The 23639-nt window shown below is 39.4% G+C and overlaps 1 pseudogene; it reads right to left on the reverse strand.

Moving 5' to 3' along the window:
* Window positions 1-1589: 1589 nt before the first annotated feature.
* LOC104331656 (helicase POLQ-like) lies at window positions 1590-20085 on the reverse strand (annotated as a pseudogene).
* Window positions 20086-23639: the final 3554 nt, after the last annotated feature.

Raw genomic sequence — 23639 nt, forward strand, 5'->3', positions numbered from 1 at the left:
CCTTACTCCTTGTCCCCAAACCCCCATCCAGACCTTGTCCCAACACAGCACACGGCTCTCAGCTCTCCCAGCTGGTTTTGTTTCTGAACCCAGCTGAATACGAGACTCTCAGATGGCACATGCTTTGTTTATTCAGAGATGGCAGTGACGCTTTGGGTCTTGTTTTCAGCAGTTCTCTTCGAAGCACTCACAGCTATATAGATAATGCTAGAAGAATTTGTTTCCACTGAGTCTGCAGCTGACAAACTCAGTTACTGCAGGAGCTGCTGAGCTCCAGCACACCAAACACAGCACCACGAAAACACTCAGCCTCTCTCCCAATGAGAATAGAAAGCTTTTAAGTAATAATATTTTGCTTTCATTACAACCAATATTCAGTGCTGGACCACCACGCTGGAAGAGATGAAACAAAACTTTCAAAGGAAGGACGTACGGAGAGCTGCCGAGGCAGGACTAGCTCACGTGGAAGCGGCTTTCCAGAATTCAGGAACACAATAGGTCTCATTCACACAATGAGAATTAACAGCTGAATGTTAACCTAAGCCTGACCCTCTTACCAGTCCATCCAGAGAAACAGTTTTCAGTAAGTTTTGTACAGGGATTCCTGAAAGCACAGAGTTATGGACTTGATGGAAGGAAGGGAAGGGAACTGCACAAACTCCAGAACTGGTCTACACAGGCAAGTTCGAAAGTGGAGTGAATATGCATAAAGACTAAGAAAAATGCACCGAGGTTTTCGGTCTGAACACTTAGTCTGCACTAGTTGCAACCCGAAGAGACTTAGACACACCCAGTTTACTGTGGGTTATGAAGAAATTGGCAGGAACCTCCTACAGAGCATTTTTTTACAACCTACCTTAGCTTTGACACGTCTATCGGATAAGCTGATCATTGTTGCTTCTTTCCCTTCAACACAGGTTTTAGGATATAAACATTTTATTGAAGCAAGTGAGAAATCTTTGCCTTCTAAAAATGTCCCGAAGGCATCTTTAGCACAAGCTTTGCCATAGCACAACCACCCGTAACAGACATTCACCAAACCAAGCTATACCCATTCTGACACCTGCACATTATACCACATTTTATGAGCCCAGTACTGTGCTGCACGCAGAAGCATCTCAGCATCATCCAGCAGCACAAAAATACTGTGACCAACATCTGTTGTATACTTTTTTCCCCTCTCCTCTTTCCGCCCAGGTGAAAGTCCAAGGTAGGAAAGCTTTCTGCAAAGAGCATTTAATCGTACATGAATACATACTGTAGAAAGGAAAAGCAACATCAACGATGTGTACTGCCTTGCTCAATAAGTTTGATTTCAGAAAAGTAAGACAAGCTACATATAGCAAAGTGTCCTGGGTTTGGCCAGGACAGGGTTAATTTTCACCGGACTCCAGGAAGGGGCACAGCCGGGGGGTGGGGGCTGACCCCATCTGGCCAAACAGAGCCCGGTATTCTATACCATGTGACGTCAGGCTGGGTTTCCGGTGGGGGGGGGGGGGGGGGGGGGGCGGCGCGGCGGGGACTCACTCGCGGTTTGGGGGGCGCGGCACCGGTGCTGTGCGGGAGAGCGGCTGTCTGGGTCGTGCGGTTCGTTGTTGTGTTTTCTCCTTATTTGTACCGTTGTTGTTCCTGTTTCCCTCTGTTTGCTGTTCTGTTAAACTGCCCTTACCCCGACCCACCACTTTCTGCCTGTTTTCTTTTCATTCTCCTCTGCATGCCGGCGGGGGGAGGGGCGGCTGCGTGGCGCTTTTGTTGCCAGAGGCAGCTGAAACCAAAACACAAAGCTTTAGTGCAAATCATTTATTTGACTTCTGATGTTATCCAAGGTCACACAGAAAGCCTTGGGGGAGTTGCACTCACCCATCTGGCAAAGCACAGCCTGTGTAAACAGGGCAGCAGAGACGACAATTGTCAACCTCATTTTCTTTCCAGACCAGCTTTGTGCAGACCTGAAACCACCCACTTATCTCAAGCCAGCTTTTGCTACTATTTGTAGGGAAGAGCTGACTTCATTCCTAAACCTGCATCTCACCAAAACCTGATCTTGCAACAGTGCTGGTTGTTATGGTGGTGTACAAGTGTGAGGAGGGGTAGTTAGCGACCCGACAAAAGACAGCTGGCAGAAGTAATTTTTTTCCTGCCGTTCCCCTCCACAATATAAAGATAAAAATGTAATGTTTTTTTAATTAACGTACAAGTACAAATATCATGGGAAGTATTGTGACAGAGGTTAATGGCTCATTAACTATTCCTGTAAGCAATTAATGGATTATTTCCACAACATCAGTTATTGCAATAGCTTAGTACTCAGAGTGAATAATTTTACAGTAATTTGCTCCATTTCTTTTTTCCCCGAAATCCACGCAACACCGTTTCAAACTTTGAAGGAACACCATCAAGCACCAGTAAACCTTTAGAGCAACTGGTTAGGCCTTAAAGACATCACTAAAATTTTCCTACATGTGTGCGACAGAGGTACTCACATTTATGCTGGAGTGAGCATCATCTGTCTTTTGAAGATAACACAAACAAACCAATAGAGAATTTCATGTTACCTATGATTTGGTCAAAAAGGTATCTTAGTTAAAAGGGCAAGGCATTAAGAGGTACACTTAGATAACTTCAAGTCATGGCCAATTATACCTTATTGTTAGAGCCAATTTAAGATGTTCTCATGCTTCCAAAACCATATGTGCTTTAGGCACTTAAGTATCAGTAACAGGATTCCCCTGGAGGCACTGAATCTACCAGTGGGAGTGAATCATGCTGCCTCTGTAAAGTGCTGATTGTAAATTCTTGACCTGGTTTAATACCAAATACACTCAAATATTTCACTTATCCAGACTTTGTAAGCCACTACGAATTATCACCATCATGGTGTCAGGGGCATGTTTCTGCTAAATGGTGGGTTAATAAAGAATTTATTCAATTGCTACCTATGATTTCTCTAATGTAACAACAAAATGATCAGCAAAATACTAGCCTTTTCATCAGTCTTTCACCATAACCCCTTTCAGCCAAGTATTCAGTCTCTAACAGCCCCACTGGATTTAAAACCATTCCTGTTTATCTCTAGAATTTTAACACCATTAACATAAATTGAATAAAAACCACAATTTAACTAAGGTTTATATTGCTTTTCCTTTACTGAGAAGGGACACCTGATTTTACCTAGAAAAGCCATATTTAAGTGTGACAGTATACTGGTTACCATGATTTAACCCAGCAGTCTGTCACAGCTTTCAAGTTCTTCTTAATGTGCGGTGCTCTAATGTTGTCATGTACTATGCACCAGCTTTAAAAAGGAGTTTACTGTATCACAAATGAAGAAGTTTCACACGTCTTCAAAAAAAAGTAGTTAAAGCCTAACTTTTTGACAGGGCAAATCAGTTTCAGATACCTTTAAAAATCTTAACTAGTGTGACTGACACGTGTCCATGGAGTCTCAGAACTTAATATGGCTTCTCAAAAATCAGTTCTTCAAGCCTTCGTCTTTACTAGTCTTCACATTTAAGCATGAAATTTAAAAACATTTAAAAATTTAAACTTTCTGTTTGGAAGACTGCTGTACAAAGATTCAGAAAGAATTCTCTCTCAGGAAATTACCTGAGACTGAATACAAATTTGATATTTGCATGTTTTAACAAAGCTTGAACTAGACATCATTTACAATTTCTTACAGAACTCTGGGACAACTTCTTTGTTATGAACTGCAACTCTATTTCTCTCCTTCCACTAGCTACAGCTAGAGTACAGAGATTCCTGCAAGTAGGAATTTTGGAGTAGTTCACTCAAACACATATGTCCTTAAAGGGAATATCCAATGTAAGGGCATTATTTAAGTCAGCTATGAACCTCAGCGCCAGGCAGAAGTCCACACCAGCCAGTTAGTTCAGTCCCCAAAGCACTCCTAGGGCTATGTCTAAAAATGAATGAATGAATGAATGAAGATCACATCTTTTGATCCTAGGCTGTTGCTCAAGAGGTTCATAGTCAAAATCTTAAAATGAAGTCAACTTTCCAGGAAACAATCTGAACTCAGAACTCACACAAAATTGAGGTATACAAAAGACATTAAACATTTATTATAATTGCAGGAGCTTTACAGATGAAAGTTAAAAGTTTAAAAATAACCCGATTTTTGGTTCATGATTTTTCTTTATGACGATTGGTCAGTAGGGTCCCTGGGATATCTGTAGGCACCTTTAAGAGTTCTTCAACTTCTTCTTGTAAAGCCTCAGCTTTTTCACCTGGCAGCATCTGTAATGGAAAAAATATTACAAAACAAATACAAGCATTAGCTATAACTGTTACACAGGTTAAAACACCAACGTGTCTGAACTTACACACGGTCTGTAAAAAACTTCTGCTGCTGCTCACAGAACCACAGTACCTTTGCCTCAAAAGACCAACATTTTTGACTGTTTAGTCTATATATATATATGAAAAAAACACTAATACAAAAATTCATACAGTACACAGCTGATTTTCTCTATTCTGCCATGACATAATACACAAAATTCAACGGAACATAAACAGTTTTGACTAGAACTGTTAACAAGCATTTTTAACCTTAAACATTTATTTTCCATGTTGGAATAAACATTCCTAAGTTGTGCCTGCCAAGTTGCCTATTTCTTGCTTTACACAAAATTGATTACTATAGCATTTTACATCAGACATATGGGACTCCTGATGTTAGCAACTGTTTGATCTACTGCCCTGAACTGTTTGTTGCTGGCAGTCGCTGTGTAACAGTCCCCCAGCAGCATATGTAGCGTAACACATGCAAGCACTCTTCTAACCTCCCAGCTAGAGAAAACTCCACCAGTTTAATATCTGAGCACGGGAGTAAACTGGATTGCTGGATTTGGCACTGATGTAGATGAGAAATCTGCATATACCCCTTTCTTTTGGCTCACACAGCAGTAAAAAAAGCAGTAAGGAGCCTGCAACAACATTAAACAGCAACGACCTTTTAAGTGCATAAACCCCAAAGTTGGTACTTTTATTCCCTTGGCTCCTCCTTTACCTTTGCAGATGAAACAATTTGTTTGGCTTGACATCGTGACAAGTGTTCAATCATCTTGACCAGAGTTTCTGGATTTGCATTAGCCACGTGTGCTAAAGTACCCCCAAGATTTACCTCCCCATACAATCTTACCCAGCTCTTAGGAACCTATTTGTCATTATTTTCGCTGAGCCTGGATGATACCAACTCTGCCATCCTCTTCTATTACCATGTTTTCTGCACTCATTGTCACAGACAGGAATGACTGTCTCATGTTCTTTGGAGGCGTCTAAGTGAAAGGAGGGCCGATTTTATCTGTTTCATTTTTTGCCCACAGAGTTTTCACAGGCAGAGCTTTCACAAAATTCCAGAAAAGACTATACTTTCCTGTTTCAAGCTTATAAATATTTTTTCTTTTAGTATCACAGTATCTTTTTAATTTCTCTGGTTTTGTGCGAAGTCATGGCTGTGAGCTCATATATACAGGAGATGATAAACACATCACAGGAGAGATTCTCTGGCATTTGATTGTCACTGATGTTAGCGAGTGTGCATTCTATAACTACCTGAAAGGACGTTGTAGTGAGGCAGGTGTTGGTCCCTGCTCCCAGCTAACCAGCAATAGGATGAGAGGCAATGTCCTCAAGTTGCTTCAAGGGAGGTTTAGATTAGATATTAGGAAACATTTCTTTACTGAAAGAGTGGTCAGGCATTGGAATAGGCAGCCCAGGGAAGTGGTGGAGTCACCATCCCTGGAGGTGTTCACAAAATGTGTAGATGTGGCACTTCGGGACATTGTTTAGTAGGCATGGTGGTGTTGGGTGGATGGTTGGACTTGATGATCTTAGAAGTCTTTTCCAACCTATGATTCTATGATTCTATGATTGTCAGCTGCTCTGAACTTGTTTGATCCTGTTGCTATGTCAGGTAGCCAAGCAGTATCTGCTTAATAGAGGGTCTCTGGGCAAACATCTACTTTGCTAATCAAATACTGCTAGAACTTTACAAAGTTTAAATTAAAATGCATTTCTACACTAGTAGTGGAGAGTAATCTAGTATGCCCAAGGCTTTAGCATCCTGAGTTACAGAATAATACCCATTTGATGAGCAAGCATTACGCCCCCAAACATTTGGTGAATTACCTCTGCATCTGTAGAAAATTTTGTATTTACTCAAAAAGGTTAAGAATTTAGGTTAGAATTAGTATTACGCTAAATGCAACCACAATGCCGCTCGAAAGGCCTGAGATGTTGTTCTCAGCCGTGTCCCTTGTACAGACCCACCCAAGGCTGGCTTAAAACCCAGTCAAGCTAATCACACAAAGACAATATTAACAAATGCTGATTATCTAAATCAGGTTTATCGCAGTATAGAAGGAAACTATTTGTATGAGAAAATTGATTGCTTTAACTAAATTTTTAAGAGAACGTCTTGAAGCCTCTCGAAGTCTTTCTCAGAATTGTACCAAGCAGAATTCATAGAAGAAGGTAAAGGACAGACGACAACCCGAAGACGACCCTGAAACCCAATGGGACCTGAAACCAGTGAGGGAGAATTCTGCTAAGACAGAAGAATAGCGAGAACTTAATAAATGATGCATTTAAGGAACTGGACGTTGCTTAGAAACTTATGAAGATTCTACACTTGATGTAATTGGTTTAAGAAATGTATATAAACTGGTCTAGCAAGTTGAGCTTTGCCACTCATTAAGGTGATGGCCCAACTGTGAGTTGTCAATAAAGCAAACGTAGAGGTACTCACATCTGGTTGTACAGTATCCAACATGTAACGGGTTACAATATATTATCTTCCTCCATAGTAATTGAGGACTATGCAGGTTCATTAATGTGACAGAGGTGTCATTAATCTCAGCACAAATAACCACTAGTTGCCAGCAAATATTTTCTGTACTCTGTTTGGCTGTTACATGCACAGTATGACAGATGATGCAGAATCTCTCCCCGCTAATGATTTAGATCTCATGAAAAGGTTTTAGACGGCTCTTTGAAAACTGTACAAGTAAGGGGGCAGAAAATAATTTTCTCCTTTACTACAGTAACCTAAAGATTGATTTTATTGTTTCCTCCACAGAAATCTAAGCAAATTACTTCTGTTCATGATTGTCGTCTACCTGCTACAAATATCAGCTGTCGGTATAGTTTTAACTCCGATGCAGAAGTACCTTGGTGGTAGCAAGAATTATGAAGAGCCATCTTTAAAATGCAACTTCAGCAGAATCATGCTGTCCAGGCTGGTTTTGCCGTTACACAGAAGTGCTCCCATATGGAGTGAGCCGTGAAAAAAAGACTATGTACCTTTTACAGTCAGTTCAGAAAACTTGATATATACAAAAAACCCATTACGCTCTAAGTCTTCATAATTGTTTAGCTTCTCAGAATAAAACCTTACTGCCACTAAATTCAATAGTTTGCTCACAAACTGATTCTACAATAGGCTGGACAGGCAAGTTTGAAGCCCAGAAAGATTTTCTACTTTAACAGAAGTCTTTGATTCAGAGATCAGTTAAGTTTCTTAAAATACACGCAGCACTGAAAGCAATGATAAAAACCTAAGTTCCCAATAGGACTTCACATGTTTATAAGGATCGTCTCATTTAACTAAATATGTAAATTCTTACTCCTCTTCATTCCCGTGAACTGAATAATCCTTACCACAAAGGAAACCTGGACTCTGTTTTCCAACTGAGTATGCAGCTACATTGTTGTCCAAATACAGCATTTTCACTGTTGCTGTGGCAGCAGCCAGAAGAAAAACATTTTTGGCTGCAGCTCACATTTCCTCATCAGACCACTTTTTCCCCAGCCTCCAGGACTGTTGTGGGATATCTGCACTATTCCAAAATCTCAACACAACACTAGCTTAGTCTACCAGATATACTTGAAAGACCCAGAAGGATTTAGCATACAAGTTTACATGGAAAAATGTCAAAGCCAAGTTTTACTAAACTCTAGAACCCCTGCTACCTCCATCAGAGGGATGAGTTCTGTCTTAACACAGTATGTCAACTGCTTAGTAAGTTCTGTCAGTAAGGCTTTATAAAGTCAGAATTCTTCCAGTTCCTGCAGAGACAAAGATCACTAAAAATCAGATCCTAAGTTCTGTATTTGGGGGTACAACTGATAAGAGCTCTGCTACAGCAACAAGCATCTATTTGGCTATTAGACATGTGAAGCACTATTATTTCTAGTTATCATTGCAGCCAGTTGCATAGTTGTGTTCAGCACTCTTCAGCTGAACATCCCAAAGTTGGGGCAGTTCTGAAGGATAAGCAATGGGTTATTTCAAAAGAGGAATAAAACCAAGAGAACAAACCAAATCAGCTCTTTCCCTGAGATGACATTCCACAGCTAGACGGCCTTATTTCCAAGAGAAAGGTAAAATTCTCAGTTATTTCACCAACAGTGCTGACAGTGATCAATGCCCTGTTCAGTTTGTATACTTTCACATTCACAGTGCATAAAGCTTCCTTTGAATGTAAGAAATAACCTCTGTACAAGCATGCTTTTCTGAACAGTAAAGACAATTTTGAACAGGAAAGGTGAAAAAAATGGAGTTTTGCACAGGATAGGTGAAATACACCACATGTGTTCAGTTTTAACATAAGAAAAAAAACTCCAGATTTTGCAAAATCAATCCCAAATAATTTATTGAAATTCATTTAAACACACTACTTCACAGAAATGTAGAACACAGAAGGTGAATGATTTTGCACATATCCTAGGGTCATATTAAATTTCTTTGAAAGACTCCATATATTAGTCTCCTTCAGTAGGGTATAAAAGACAAATGACAGGTAAAGCCTGTTCACCACAGCACTGTCCACATTCTAGGAAGAAAACAAGTGGAATTCAGAGCCAATATCCCATTCAAGATACTCAGTGCTACAAGGAAATTCTTTTCATCTCTACTCCTTCACGTCTCTAAAACATGGCTGTATTACATCCAAAGACACCAAACAACATTAAGAAAATCAACCAATGTGGTTAAAAGACCTTAATAAGCAGAACAGTAAAAATCACTAGCAGAAATATAATCTAGAATTTGAACTGTCACCATAGGTATAAGAAATCTCCAGCCTACCTTTCTGATGGCTTGACCAGAAGCCTTTTTTGTAGTAAAGCTTTCAGGTGCTCCCACAATATCCGCTACTTTTTGCTCTGCTGCACTTAGCTGATTGAATTAAAATAAGATTGAGTACAGTTAAGATTATTTATTAACAACTCATTAGAAGTTACAAGTGTGATAAATCAGAAGAGCTTCAGACAATGTGAATATACTCTATTTAACTGTAAAAAAATAATTCACATCAAGTTTGTATAATGATGATACCACCTTCAGACAGATAATTTGCTTTCCCTTTTGCTCTGTGAATGACAAGCTTTCATTCTTTTTCACCTTGAATTTCACTTGTGTGGAAACACATTTTCACATGTGTTCTGCTGATAAACTTATGGTGTGCATACATATGCAGCTTTTCTTTTTATAAATGTGTAGCCCACACATCATCATGTTTCTCACATCCCTTGGTAAAAATGTCTACTTGTATATTTAGGATTCAAGATGACCCTGGAGCAAACCCTGGAGAACCATGTCACTTCTATGTGCTCAAATATTTTTTCCAAGAAATGTCATCAACTTTAAAGTATCTCCTGGATACTCCTCTCCAAATAGTTATCAAAGGCTGTTCTCCAAGCTTAACAATTGTTCTGCAGACTCCAGGAGAGTTTTATAAAGAATTTTCAGATCTGTAGTTCTCTTAATATTTTCTTAGAAAATACAAGTCTACTTCTCAAAGCGAAAAAATGTTTTTCTGTATCCCTATACAGCACTCTGTTACTAGACCAGTATTATAGTCACTAGACACAGTCAGATCTGCAGCTTCTTTGCCTACTTGTTTGAATTATCTGTAACTGTCCATCTCCAAATGCCACATTTTAACAAAATTCAACAGATTTTAGTGTTACCCCTAGTATACAACACATTACAGAAAAGGGAGTATTTGAATTATGGGTGGATCTTACAGAATGTGCAAGACTGTGCGTAAGGGCTGTGCTGCTAAGGCTGACATCAGCACAGTAGTCTGTAGGAAGGCAATGGCCACAGTTGCAATCATGGCCGGAGTTAAGCATTAGACTCAGATGTCAAACAAAGATTAAGACTTAACACTCTTTGTGTATTTTGCTCCTTAAACTACAGATTAAATGAGCAAGCATCAGAAGTTAAACTGATTAATCCCCTGTTCACAATACCTGTTCATAACAATGAATTATAAAACCAGGTTGTGAGCCATTTTGATTACAATCACTAAATCAAACCTTTAAATCTTTTTTTGAGGGTACAGTTCTGGTTTTACTCCCATTGTGACCAAAGTTATTACACTTCATTCCCATCGCGTTCAGTCATGCACTACTTGTTCATCCCCATTTTCAGTCCAGCATGTCATTTAGTAACCAAAACTGTCTCTCTACAACTTCTTTTTCATTGCGGTTTCAGACTGAAGATGGGAAAACCTATCAAACTGAGATAAGGCTGAGATGAAAGGGTTTGTTGAAATAAAGATTATATAGAAATAAATAAAAAGCCTTACCTTTCTGTGTAGCTTTACCCAAATGTGTGATTGTTAGCGCACATTTGGAATTGTGGTCCTTCTCAGATATTCTTCCTTTTTGAAGTCCTTTTTCTACTATATTTTCTAGCCCATCTTTCATTATTTCTGAGAGGCTCTTCTTTTTAGACAGCAGCTGCTGCTGAACGCCCAGAAATGTACTGCACATAAAATCATTGACTTCTTCATGGATAACTGCTATCTGCATCAGTTTTGCAAGTCATTAACATGTTTAAAGGTGTCCTTTCACATAACACATTTCATAAGCTATATGAAAAAAAATTACTGAATAGAGAAGCAGTTTGATATCCTGCTGCTGTGTTTCTACAGAAATCCAGGACAACAAATAGAATGATAACAGCCTATGATGGATCTGATGGGACTGCTCTCCCCCTGTTCTATGATTCTAGCTACTGCATCGTGTTGTTTCCATGGTTTCTAGTTGTATTTTGAATCAAGCATCAGAAATGGAAATATTATTAATACTGTAATGTATCATAAGGTAGATACATTTTTTACTTTTACATATAAAGAAATAGTCAAGTTCCATGATTACTTGAGAAGCTAGTTAAATAAACAGATTAATCAAATCTTTGTCCTTCTTATCTGATTAGAAGCTGTCCTGAACTTGTAGCAAATCTGTTTAATAAGTCCCTTTTTTCTGTACTATCAACAGATAAGATTTTCTTTGCATACCCAAACACTTAAGTTACTCAGAGAGAAGAGTTAACTGATACCTTCAGTCCAACCAAAGATGACAACAGGCTCTGCATTCACTTGGTCAATTCCAGCAGAAGATTGCTGTAACAGTTCTCCAGAGGACTCTTAACTAAATCCTGAACCTAAAAAAAGCAAGAAATATATTAGTTTGGGGAAAATATTTATGCATTAGTTTTACACTTTTCGAAATACTGATACACATGATTGAGCTTATAAAGAAAATAAGTGTAGACATTGAAAGTTTAGAGTTCACATCTGAAAACAAACCACATGATGGTAGTTCATAGGTATTACTACGTAAGTCAAATACTTGCAACATTAAGAAGTAAACAAAAATTAAGCTAGGCAGCTCAGCTTCTCCAGTTCAGCCAACAGCATAATCCAACATTTTAAATTACCAACAGCTTTGTAAAAATTACTAAGTGCTTGTCTTTTTCTTGTGTTATGAGAACACTTTCTCCAGCACTGTCAAGACTAGCTCGACCAGCTCTGCCAGTCATTTATTTGTACTGGTTCTTCTTCAGGAAGTCATTAGCAATATAAGAAGCTCTTAGAATAACCTTGTAAAGAAGTCTTTAGTAAGCTATGCTTTACATTAAAATTACTAAAGCAGCAATAAAATTTTACAGATGCGTTCTTTACATACGCCCCTTGCTAAGTACCGATAAAAATCAAATGCACCTGTTTGAACAGATGTGTAAATTAACCAGGAAAACATTCAACAATTTAGGGTTTATTGAATGATAAGCTATATTTATTTTGTTTTGCAGAACCTTTGGAACTAGCCTCTACATCTACTCAAAGGCCTGAGTTTAAGAGTGAAAATCACTGAGAGAAGCAAACATAAGCAATACGGACCATACATCAGTTATGCTAGAAAGACAACACTTCCCTCTCTGAATATTTTTCTCCCCATAGATGCGTTATTCCAACATACATGCACACAAAACTGGATTCTTAGCAAACAGTCTTTGGTCATACAGAGTATGGCAGCCATATTATCAGCACTTGTATAAGAAAAGATAACACATTTTTGTGTTAAATTATATTCAAATGATATCTCATTAGAAAGGATTTATTTTGCGTTTTAAACACTGTTCCTAGGACAGTATCTAAAGAAACCACTAATTCCTTATTCGTCTGGATAACATTGCTAAAATACTGAAGCATTTCCTCAATTTATAAACATTTTCTTAATCCGTTTAGACAAGTGCTTTTCAGCTATGCATTCTGGGGGACTTGCTGCTGATTCACATTTCCTATGTAAAGTCATGCCCCGAGTTCAACAGAAAATCCTTTGCGCTTCCAATTTGCTAGTAAAAGCAGAAACATACGTTAAACAGCACTGATATTTCGAACTTGTCAAAGCACTCTTTTTACAAAGCAAAAATCAATGCAGCAATGAAATATGTTTCAGTTGCTAACCTTCTAGCTGGCAGGTTGACTCCAGCAGCTAAAGTAGCTGTGCAAGTAAATAGACAAAGGACACCTGCAGAATATGCTTCCTCTGTGCTTTTTCTTTCATCATTTGTAAGGCCACTATGGTGACAGGCAATACCAAAAGTCATTATTTGCTTCAGAACAGGTCAGACACTTCCACTTCCAATATTCTTTAGATTCTTGATGAGATCTTGTTTCTCTTTCTCCCTGTGAGCTCTAAATTCTCTTCGAGGAGGAAAAGCATTTATTTCGGCTTTGACCAATCACTAACTACTTTAAGAAAACTAAAATCAAGAGACATGCTCACTGTCCATTTCTGTTCATTATCCATTCCTCTAACATTTAGGTTGGAGAAATAGTTATTTCCAGTAACTGTAAAATAATAATACACAAGGAGACTGATTAAGTTGCAATAGAACTCTTTTCTTGTAAGCACAGGTACAGAAAAGATCAAATGCTAACTGGGTGTGGGTACTGAATGCACTGAAGAAAGGCAATAGGGCAAGGATCAGCTCGTAGTGAAGATTATAGGTACATCAAAAATGGTTTTAATTTTGATATCAAGGGAGAATTTTTATCCATTTTAATGTAATTTCTTCCTACCTAAAATTAAACATTGCTAGACCATTATGAGTTGATCAATTCAGATTTAAGTGAAACCAAACTTAAGTCTTCTTTTTTAATGAAGCCTGGTTTAGATTTTAATACTTACATTCACAAAGTAGGTATGGAAGAGAGATACTCAATTAACTAGTAACACACTTGACCAAATATTGGGCTAGAGAGAAAATGCTTGTTTTGTAAGCTCGCAGAAACCAGTGCCAAAGAGACACAAGGTTAGATTAATTTAGTATGCTTTTCCTTGTTTCTTCGTTATTTGTCCTCCAATAACCATTTTTTCAACTAGTTTGTTTAAAAAATAAGATTTTTTTTTTTGATAAAACATTTGTTTAATGAGCCTTAGAGCAGTTTGCTATCATTTACATGGTTAACAACTTTACATGATTCCATACCGAAAGTATTTACTTCTGGTCACCAGGGAAAGTCACTTGCAAATTAATGAAGATAAACCCTAAGTTCTGACCAATTATTCCATATAATTTATGGACTTACACACCATTTATAACTTACACACCATTGAAGACACATTTTCACAGTTCTTTTTAGTGGGAAAAAAGACAAGGCAGGAATATTCAGGAATAACTTCAGTAACCAGTGTGGCAGCATGCCACAATAAGTTACGGCAGTCACAAAGCAAGAAAAAGCAAGCAAAAGCAAGCAGAAGCAGAAGCAGAAGCAGAAGCAGAAGCAGAAGCACTTTAATGGTTAATCATAGGATTTTTATATCCCCTTGTCCCCCACCCCCAGAGTCTCATCGGTGAGGGTCTTTTGGCATACAGCTCCTTTGTTCTTCTGATTGGTCATCATGCGTTCGTTCACACGACCTTCACGCTTATCGAAGAGTTGGATTTTCCCATCCTGTTTCTTCATTCCTTTCCTCCTGTTTTTCAGCCACAGGTGCACAAAATAATTAGCTCAAAGATATGGCTCTAATCCATCAAGATCATCAAGGCCGCCCAGGGCCCAGCCGATTGCTAGAAACAAGTGCAATGTTGTGGTCAGGATCTGCTTTGCCAGATTACTGGAGTACCATCATAAACACAGGCTGACAAACATTTAAACTTAGAAATTAAGTCATAAACTAAGTATCCAAGATTTGTTCTCAACCTTTGCCAAAATACTCCCGTTTGCTTTAACATGACATAATTACAAGAAGATGTAGGATAAGCTTTTCTCCCAGTCCCTCATTTGACAGAGTTTTATTAACACATCTAGCTTGAACTGAGGGATACATGGATGCAAGAATCGAATGCTTTGCTTTTTTCCCTTAATACTTCCATTTTCTTTAGTGACACCATAGTGATGTTACTTGTGCTACTGGCAGTATACCATAACACACATTTTTCTTGTTAAAGAGTGAAATGATTCCCTACAAGGCAGTAATAAGCTGACAAAAAACCCAAAAAAGATGACTTTTAGTATCATCTAAGGGTGATCAACTGTTGAGAAAATATCTACCCAAAACCATAAAGCACTGGGTATCTGGAATGCTCAAACCCATTGCTGTTCACATGTCAAAATACTAAAGAAACCTCGACCTTAAAAAGCAGTAAAGGAGTGAAAATCAAGATAAGTGTTCAGTACTCTAAAGGCCTTTTTCCTGCCCAAACCTACCATTTCTTCCACATAGATATTACAAATGAACTATCATGTTTAAGTAATTTTTTTGTAAAAGCTCTGTAAACAAACCAGCATAAAGTAACACATTTCTTAGCTATAATTCAAATAAACTATGAGCACTCCAGTTTTACCTTGAAATTAAGGAGACTTGAAAAAGTAAAGCCATTTTCCTTTTTGCTGTCAGCTACGTAACTGGTGTCTCGTACCTTTACGTATTCCTTTAATTCTACCTAGGGACACAGAGGCTATAAACAGAAACTTTAGTTAAATTACCAAGACCTCTCGAAAGAGTAAGCTGTTACTGATCTAGGGCTAATTTTTTTTTCTAAGCATCACATTTCATCTATATACTTGCATGCACACATGCACACGTCAAGAATTTTTTAAAAAGTTAATTGTTTTAATTTTTGCCTTGAGAAAGGGTCTAATTATAACAAACAATATGAAACATGCTGTATCCCATGAAATACTCATAAACCATTGTCATGATAGCCTTCAAGTACAAGTAGTCTAGATTCAAGTTATATCAAATGAACTGTAATGAATTATCACTGTATCTGTAATTTAGAAATTTGGTTAAAATGACAGAAATAGCTTAACACAACAATATAAGGTACTAGCATTTGTGCATTTATAAGGGCATAGTGTTATTTATTGTATCAGTACAATTGCGAGCAGTAGCAGGCTTTCTAACACATTACACCAAGAAATTAAGCACGAAAGCTGTGATACGACACTGAAGAGATATGATATGATTTTAAAGGGAAATATCTTCTTTACTAGTTTATGGTACTGTGTATACAGACTGGTCTACAATCACTAGTATAGTAGTCTGCTTGCAGGAACTTCTGCAGGTCTCCAACATAGTTTTAAGTTGCACTCATTCCAATAATTTGTGTGTTTTCTGCAAAACAGAAGTGGAGATTAATTCATTGCCACATTCACAATTTTTAAGACTTCTGTCCATTATTTAATTCATAAGCCACCTTCTCCATCATTAGTCTTTTTAAATGCCAAAGTAGCAGGTTTGAAGGGGAATATAGCTAAGAAATATTGCCTGAGATGTAAACATAAAAAAGGAATCCTTCTCTATAGAAGCATTTAACTGCAATGGCTCAGGGGCTCCTACAAAGAAATGGAAGACATTTGACAACACTCGTGATTCCTCAGAGAAGTGTTATCAAAAAAGCTTCAAAAACAACCAGCCCATCATTACAGGGTCAACTGACTAACGCCATGTTTTTCAAAAGCAACCAGAACACCACAAATCCAGAAAGCAGAAGTACGACTTCTGTCTAGAGATGCCATCACTACAATATTTTAATAACATTAACTGCAGCCATGACTTACTACCAGAGTAAAGAATTTTCACAAGAGTAATTTCCAGCGTAGCTCCACGACTTCCCTCACCAAGCATATGCAACTGTGCACAGAAAGGAAAAAGAAAATGCGAGAATTTTACTGAGCTGAGCATTTCTACAAAAAAAACAAATCAAATTATGTAGTCCTAAACAAATATTACAGAAATGTCTTTGTTGGACTTCCTCATTTTATCCCTTCTGGTAAATTTTGACTGCTAAGCTCCTTCCAGAAGTATAGCCTCACTGAAACAACATGTTAGAATCACAGAGAAACCGACCTCAGAGCAAACACAGTCAACAAGATTCACTTTCCATTTAACTAGACCATAACTGACACAAACTGTTAACTCCTAACAGTAAACAGTCAGTGTGGATATCTTTGTATTCACCAGCCTAAAGCAACTCTAAACAAACTGTGTTTTAAGCAACACTTACAGTGGAAGTTAATATCAAAAATTTTCTGGCAGCTACCTAATACCAGAATAAGTAGAAGCTAATTCTTGGACTGCCTTCTGTTTAGAAGCTACTGTATTAAAACAAGATCAATCAGTCTGAAGCATTCTGTGAATTAAACATCCCTGTTAGATGTTACACATGTGATTTAACCCCATAATCAACCCTTAGTAACACAACTCAGCCACCTGTCTAAAGAGCAGAATAATGGGCAATTCTCACAGTCAAATGTTACTTAATATTCTTTTTTTATGTTTCATTTAGTCATTATTAATACCAGACACAAAGTCTTGCAATTCCACATTTAGGAGTTCAATTCTGGAATTCATGAAATACATTCCATATAATTAAAATTATTTATATTTTTCTAATCTATTAGAGGTGACTAATTAACAAGTAATTTCAAAGTAATTCACCATCAACCACTAACCTGGTAGATCTCTCAATATAGAATCAATTGTCCTGATGTAGCAACGAATGCTTTGATTAAAGAAAAATAACTTACAATATTACAAAATTATGTACCAATGCGGAAAAACCTTATTTAAGTAGTAATAATTTAATGATAAACACTCAGAGCAAAAACAGGTAATAAAGAACCTGCTCTTTGCTAATAATTACGTTATATAAAAAAATCGCACGTTATAAATCTGAGTAAATCTTGTAGCATATCTCATCTACTACAACCAGGCTGAGGTCACCAATTCTTTGTGTTTCAATTTAGGAATTCACTAGAGCATGTCCTTTTTCTGTACTAGCCATATAAAAAGACTTTTTTATTCTCCTCTTGATTGGTGGAAATCTTCCTTTACTTTCTGCGTATTCTTCAACCAGCAAACCCAATTCTATCCCAGAACTTGATAAAGATCTAACCTGTAAAAAAAAAAAGGTCAACCAGAGAACAAACTCATGCTCATTTTGGATTTCAGAGCTGTCTCAAGAACTCAACATACTTATCACCAACCCACACCAGTCAACTGTTTGAATTAGTGAAAACATATTAGTGATGACTACCTTTTAATTGCAAAGCGAAAGTGTTGACAGATATTACTGAGCTTAGGTTACTTCTGTTCTCCAAAACTAACTTTTCCATGATATCAAAAAAATCTCAGTTTTTATTTCAAGACCAGTTCTTTAGCAAGTTTGGCAGTACAGATCTAAGATTGCAGAACTATACATAACATTGCAAAAAGCTATTATTTCAAAATTCAGCACTCTTTATAGCTCAACATCTTCACCTCATAATTTAAGTCTGTTTTATTATGAAATTACTAAACCTCAGAGCAGCATTTAGGAGACAAGTCACTCACCACCATATATTTATGAAAACCATAGTTTGCTAAAATTAGTGTTAAAACCAGCCAAGTAACAAGGCATGTCAGAAAAGATAAGCAGTATCAGAGACACTGTATCCAGACCTTTTCTTGGACAATGGCAACATAAGGCAGGATCATCAGAACATCTTTCTGCCTGCAGAGTAGTTCTTGGAGAATTAATATTTCACCTACAAGTGTTTTGCCACCACTGATTGGTAATGAGTATATTAAATTCTTTCTTTACTATAGAGATTCTAACATTAAGCAATCATACTGCCATTCTGCAAAATTAAAAAAGAATTATTAACAAGCCAGGGGCATGTTAATCAATATCAAAATGCCAATGTTTCATATAAAATACTTTAAGCATAGTGTTTGAGAGTTTTTCTTCAATAAATCACTAAAAGCTTTCAGTGATTGAGCCTTCTGAAGTGTTCTATAAGCCATATCAACTTTTCTCACTCATCTAAAACCCAAAAATAACCACTTATTAAAACATCTGCTTTCCAACATGGTTTACGTTAAATATTACCTTAACTTCAATATTTTTACAGTGTAATCAGTAGAACAGGCAACATTTCACTACCAACTTATTTTTTTTTTCAACAAACCATTAGTTACATTACCGTAAAGCGTTTCAATTCCCCAAAATTGTCTGAATAGATCTTTAACTTTGCTAGGTAATCCATAAAAAGAGCGTATATCAACAGAAGAAGATTCAATAGTTTTCCTAGCAACACAAATCTCTTCAAATAAAACAGCTTCTTTAAGCTGCTTGGTCTTAGACACCTGCAGAGTCTTGGCTTTGGCATTTCCAGTCATAGCACTTTTCAGACGATCTTTAAGACTCTCCATTTCAAAGAAGTTACACTGAGCGTCTGAGGAAAAGTCAGTAGGTTTGTTCCTGTGTTCAGCATCAGGACAAAAAGTTGATGGACTCCTGATTTTGTCCAAGGAAGAATTCACACATTCATTCCTCCTTTCTGAGACTGGAGATATTCTATAACCAGAAGAAAGTTCATCCATCTTCTAAAAATACAAAAGCTGTCATGATGGCAAGTCACCTAAAATAGATCCAATATCAGTTCTTGGTTGCTATCCACGAGGTCAGTTTCATTCATATGGAAAGCATCCTCTTTGTCACCTTTAAGGACAACCGTATTTTCTGAAGTAGAAAAATTATCTTATTTTTTTCTGGTGAAATTCTGACTGAAGGTTCCAAGTATGATGTCTCCAGGTGCTTTAGTATCCATATTTTTATCCTGCAGGTGTTTGTGCTCTGTACCAACTTGAGCTAGCAAAAAATTATTTCCATAAAAACTGTCATAGCTGCCAAACATCTCTTCTTCACTATCATTACTATGTGTAAAAACAAGTAATAATGCTCCAAAGTAACACCAAGGCAGGAAGCACAACTTGTACAGCACACACATCATGTGCAAGTCATTTAAGTCTTCCCCAACTTAACAAGAAAGCTAAGTGTTTTTCTGATGTTTTTTGTGAGGACAACTTAGTTTGACTTCCAAAGGAACACGTGCTTTACCTCAGTGAAACCTGACCTGCAAGTAGATATGATGCCTGTGCAGCTACTCAGTAGTCACACACTTTTTCAGAGTCAGCATAAGCCAAAACGCACCTCCTCTCACACAAAACAAGGCCCTCCCCAACCAGCATCAGCAGACTAGGGCCAGGCCAACCCACCCTCCCAGACTGAGTCCCCCAAACCTCTACGCCTGGCTATGGGAGCCTGCCCGCCCGTGCCCCACCGGCCCTGTACCAGGGGCACCTCGCCACCACAGCTCAGTTTCTTGTGAGCCACCAGCGAGCAGAAGACGCTAGACCGCACTAGGGCCTGGCTCTGCTTGCTGACAGAGCCGGGCGGCTCTTCCTCTCCATGGCGAGGCTGGGCTTGGCCATCGCTGCCGTCCCGGGGCAGACTGGGGCTGCGAGGAAGCAGTGCGGAGACTGTCATGGGCGCAGCACAGTGCGGCAAGTGCCAGCTGAACCCCCATGAGGAGAGCGGAGCTCTCCCAACACCACTTCCATCAACGAGCTGCTGAAGTACAGGGACCATAAACCGGGCAGCAGCCAGTTGCCTGCCTCAAGCAGCGCGGGCTGCGAGCCCACTGGCCAGCGAATCACTGCGGTACAGGCAGTAGCGTCAGGGTGCCCGTGGCTGTCGGGACGCATTGGTGTTCTGGGCGGGTGGGGGAAGGTGAGCGCCAGCTCTGGCTCCGGTGAGAGTCAGAGAAGGAGTGAGTCTGTGGGGACCTTTGACTAACAAGGTGAGCACAGAGCCCCACATGGGTGGGGATGTGAAAGGGCGGGCAGGGGAAGGCAGGGACCAGCGACAGCTTCCAGTGCTGTCATCTTCCGCGTGGGAGCAGTCACCGGATGTTTGTGATTTGGAGCTGGGCTCTGGCGGGAGTGAGAGAAAGAGAGGTCCTGTGGTGGGACATCTACGTGACAAGGCAAGCACGGCACCGCAGTGTTGGTGGGCCCATGAAAGGGCTGCCAGGGGAACATGAAGGCCAGCAACAGCTTCCTGTGCTGGCACCTCCTGTATGGGAACCCTTGCTGGATGATTTCTGTTTTGGGGCTGGGCTCTAGTTGGAATGAGAGACTGAAAGGATGATAAAGCAAGTGCACAGCCCTGATGTTGGTGGAGGTTTGAAGAGGTGGCCAAAAGAAAGTGAGGGCAAGGAGAAGTGTTCTGTTCTTGAACCTTCTGTGTGGGAGCCCTTGCTGGACATTTTCTGTGTTTGAAGTTGAGGTCTGTGTACAGTGAGAGACTGAGGGGCATGGTTATGTGGCTAAGGAAGAGCAGGTCTCCGGTGCATTTGGGTCTTTCAAGACGCTGGCATGGGAAGCTAAGGACTAGCAACAGATTTCAGTGCTGGCACCTTCTGTGTGGGAGCCCTCGCTGGATGATTTGCATATTAGAGCTGGGCTCTAACTAGAGATAGGGAGGGAGCGGATCATTAGAAGGTGAAGCAAATGCAGAACCTCTGTGCGTCTTCTCATGGCAGCTAGGAATGGCTTTTGCATATACCATATATCTTGATGACTTGCCTTGCTTGACAACTTCATGACTTTCTTTTGAATTTGCTTTGCCAGTTTTTACAAGATTGTACACCAGCAGTTTTCAGTACATCCTTGCTGAAGAGGAGAGGCAGGTTGGTCTGAGAGCAGCAAACTACTACCAGTGCCCTGTTTGTTGATGTTCCCTTTCCTGGAGGAGAAGAGGGTGTATTCTTGTTTCCCTCCATGCAGGGATTCTTCCTCTGGTCTTCCCTTGCAGCTGTCAGTTCCCTTTACCTGTTTTAGCCCAGGGCATGCTTGGTTATATTATTGCAATGGGTTTTCATGTCTTCTCTGGTGGAGCTCTGTGTTTCATTCCCATGAAGTTCACGCTGCTTTGAGCTCCAGATTCAAGTGTCAGTGCTAGATGGTCTTTTAAATTATTAGTCCTTAAATACTGAGTACTTTATTGGCTGGCACCTCTGCCCACTGGAACTATTTTCATTGCCAGCAGTAGTGCGTGATGTCTCAGCATAAAATTGTATAAGCATGTCTGGGAGCTTCTTCCTGCAGTATTTGCAAGGTACCTTTGCTATGATGACTCTGTTCATATTAGCTGTGTGTCTCTTTAGTGGATGTCCTTCGCACTGCTGCCCTTCATTTGGGCATCAGTGGGATTGAGTTGCTGTGGAAACCTTTGTCTTACTGCTGCTGTGAGTAGAAGGGGGCTTTAGAGCTGGAATATGCAATACATCAAGTGGGCTCTGGACCAGCTGATGGCATCAACGGTGGCCACATGGCTGTTTCTGAATCCGCTAGCTAGCAGCTCTTGCCTCAACGGCAGAAATGTGCCATGGGAGGGGAAGACTGGAACGGGTCAAAACCTGAGTGTTCTGCTCTCAGCTACAGGGAGCTCGTGGAAGATCGTAATGTCTGAGGACTGCCTATGCCTTTCCATGCTGAAGGAGATTGTTGGAGGTCTGGGGAGATGCACTGTCTGATCCTCAGGTCTGTGGATGTGGACTGAGTAATGGCAGTATGTGCATTATCTCGGCAGTGTCACCCTTGCTTTGTGTTTTGTTTTAAACATGGGCTGTGTTTCATATCAGTAGTCTAGTGTGGTGTCTGGTTTTCTAATTTGGCTGCAGAGCAGCTAGAGCTGGCAGTAAAAAAAGGGAAGAAGGCTAACCTGCATAACTGGAGCTATGATGCATGTCTTTTACTCTATGCTTCTTTTATACTCTATTATAGACAAACAAGTCCTTGTGTTTGCTTTCAACATATTGTTAAATTGGTATGAGACTTGCTTTCATTTCTAATCTGCAAGAGATTTTTCCAACACGTTACTGAGAGACTTTATATAAAATGTGATTCTACTCAATTTAGAAGACCACTGCAACAAAGTTACCTACTGGGCCTGCTGCTGTGATGGCTCATCCTGTTTTCCCACTGCAATCTTTTTTCAGGTCACGGAATCACAGAATGGTAAGGGTTGGAAAGGACCTCTGGGGATCATCTAGTCCACCCCCCCTGCCAAAGCAGGGTCAAGTAGAGCAGGCTGCACAGGATCTCGTCCAGGTGCATTTTTAATATCCAGAGAAGGAGAATCCATAACCCCTCTGGGCAACCTGTTGGAGTGCTCCGTCACCCTCAAAGTAAGGAAGTTCTTCCTCATGTGTAAATGGAACTTCTTATGCTTCCATTTGTGCCCATTGCCCCTTGTCCTGTTGCTGGGCACCACTGAAAATAGTCTGGCCCCATCCTTTTGACACCCACCCTTGAGATATTTATAAGCATTCATTAGGTCCCCTAGCAACCTTCTCTTCTTCAGGCTAAACAAGTCGATCTCCCTCAGCCTTTCCTCATAAGAGAGACACAGCAAACTTAATGGAAGTCCTAAACTAAATTTGAAATTAGAGCTTCCATCACACTGTCATTTTGTTTCTTTCATGAAACTGAGATTTAAAAGGAGAATAAATCCTTAGGACTCCAAAGGCAGTATAGCCTTGCAAAATGCATGGTCAGATTAGTTTTCACGTGGAATGACTGCCTGCAATTCAGTGCTTTGACCTTTGTTGTAAAGGATAAAGCTCCAGGCCCAAATGACTGTGGCTGAGGGATACTGGAATCATGTAGCCTTGCAATACTTAACCTTGAAGAACTGCACTTTATGACATATCAAGATGGGGCAGGTGATCAAATCCTCAGGCATATTATTATTTTGTCAGATGCCACTGACCTGGTAAATTATTTTTAAAACTTTTGTTTTTCAGAGGCATTCTGCTCCACAGTTGAACATGTATACAGTTGTGTGAAGAGATAAATCCTGTGTAAGGCGGAGGTGGAGTAGCTGGTAAAGCTGTTCGCATGTACACATGCATAGATCGTGTCTCAGGTAGTTGTGTATGGCTGTGCGCTGATGCAAATAAAAGTACCCTGAGTTTGCTGTC

Source organism: Opisthocomus hoazin, chromosome 5, assembly GCF_030867145.1.
Source record: "Opisthocomus hoazin isolate bOpiHoa1 chromosome 5, bOpiHoa1.hap1, whole genome shotgun sequence".
Lineage (NCBI taxonomy): Eukaryota > Metazoa > Chordata > Aves > Opisthocomiformes > Opisthocomidae > Opisthocomus > Opisthocomus hoazin.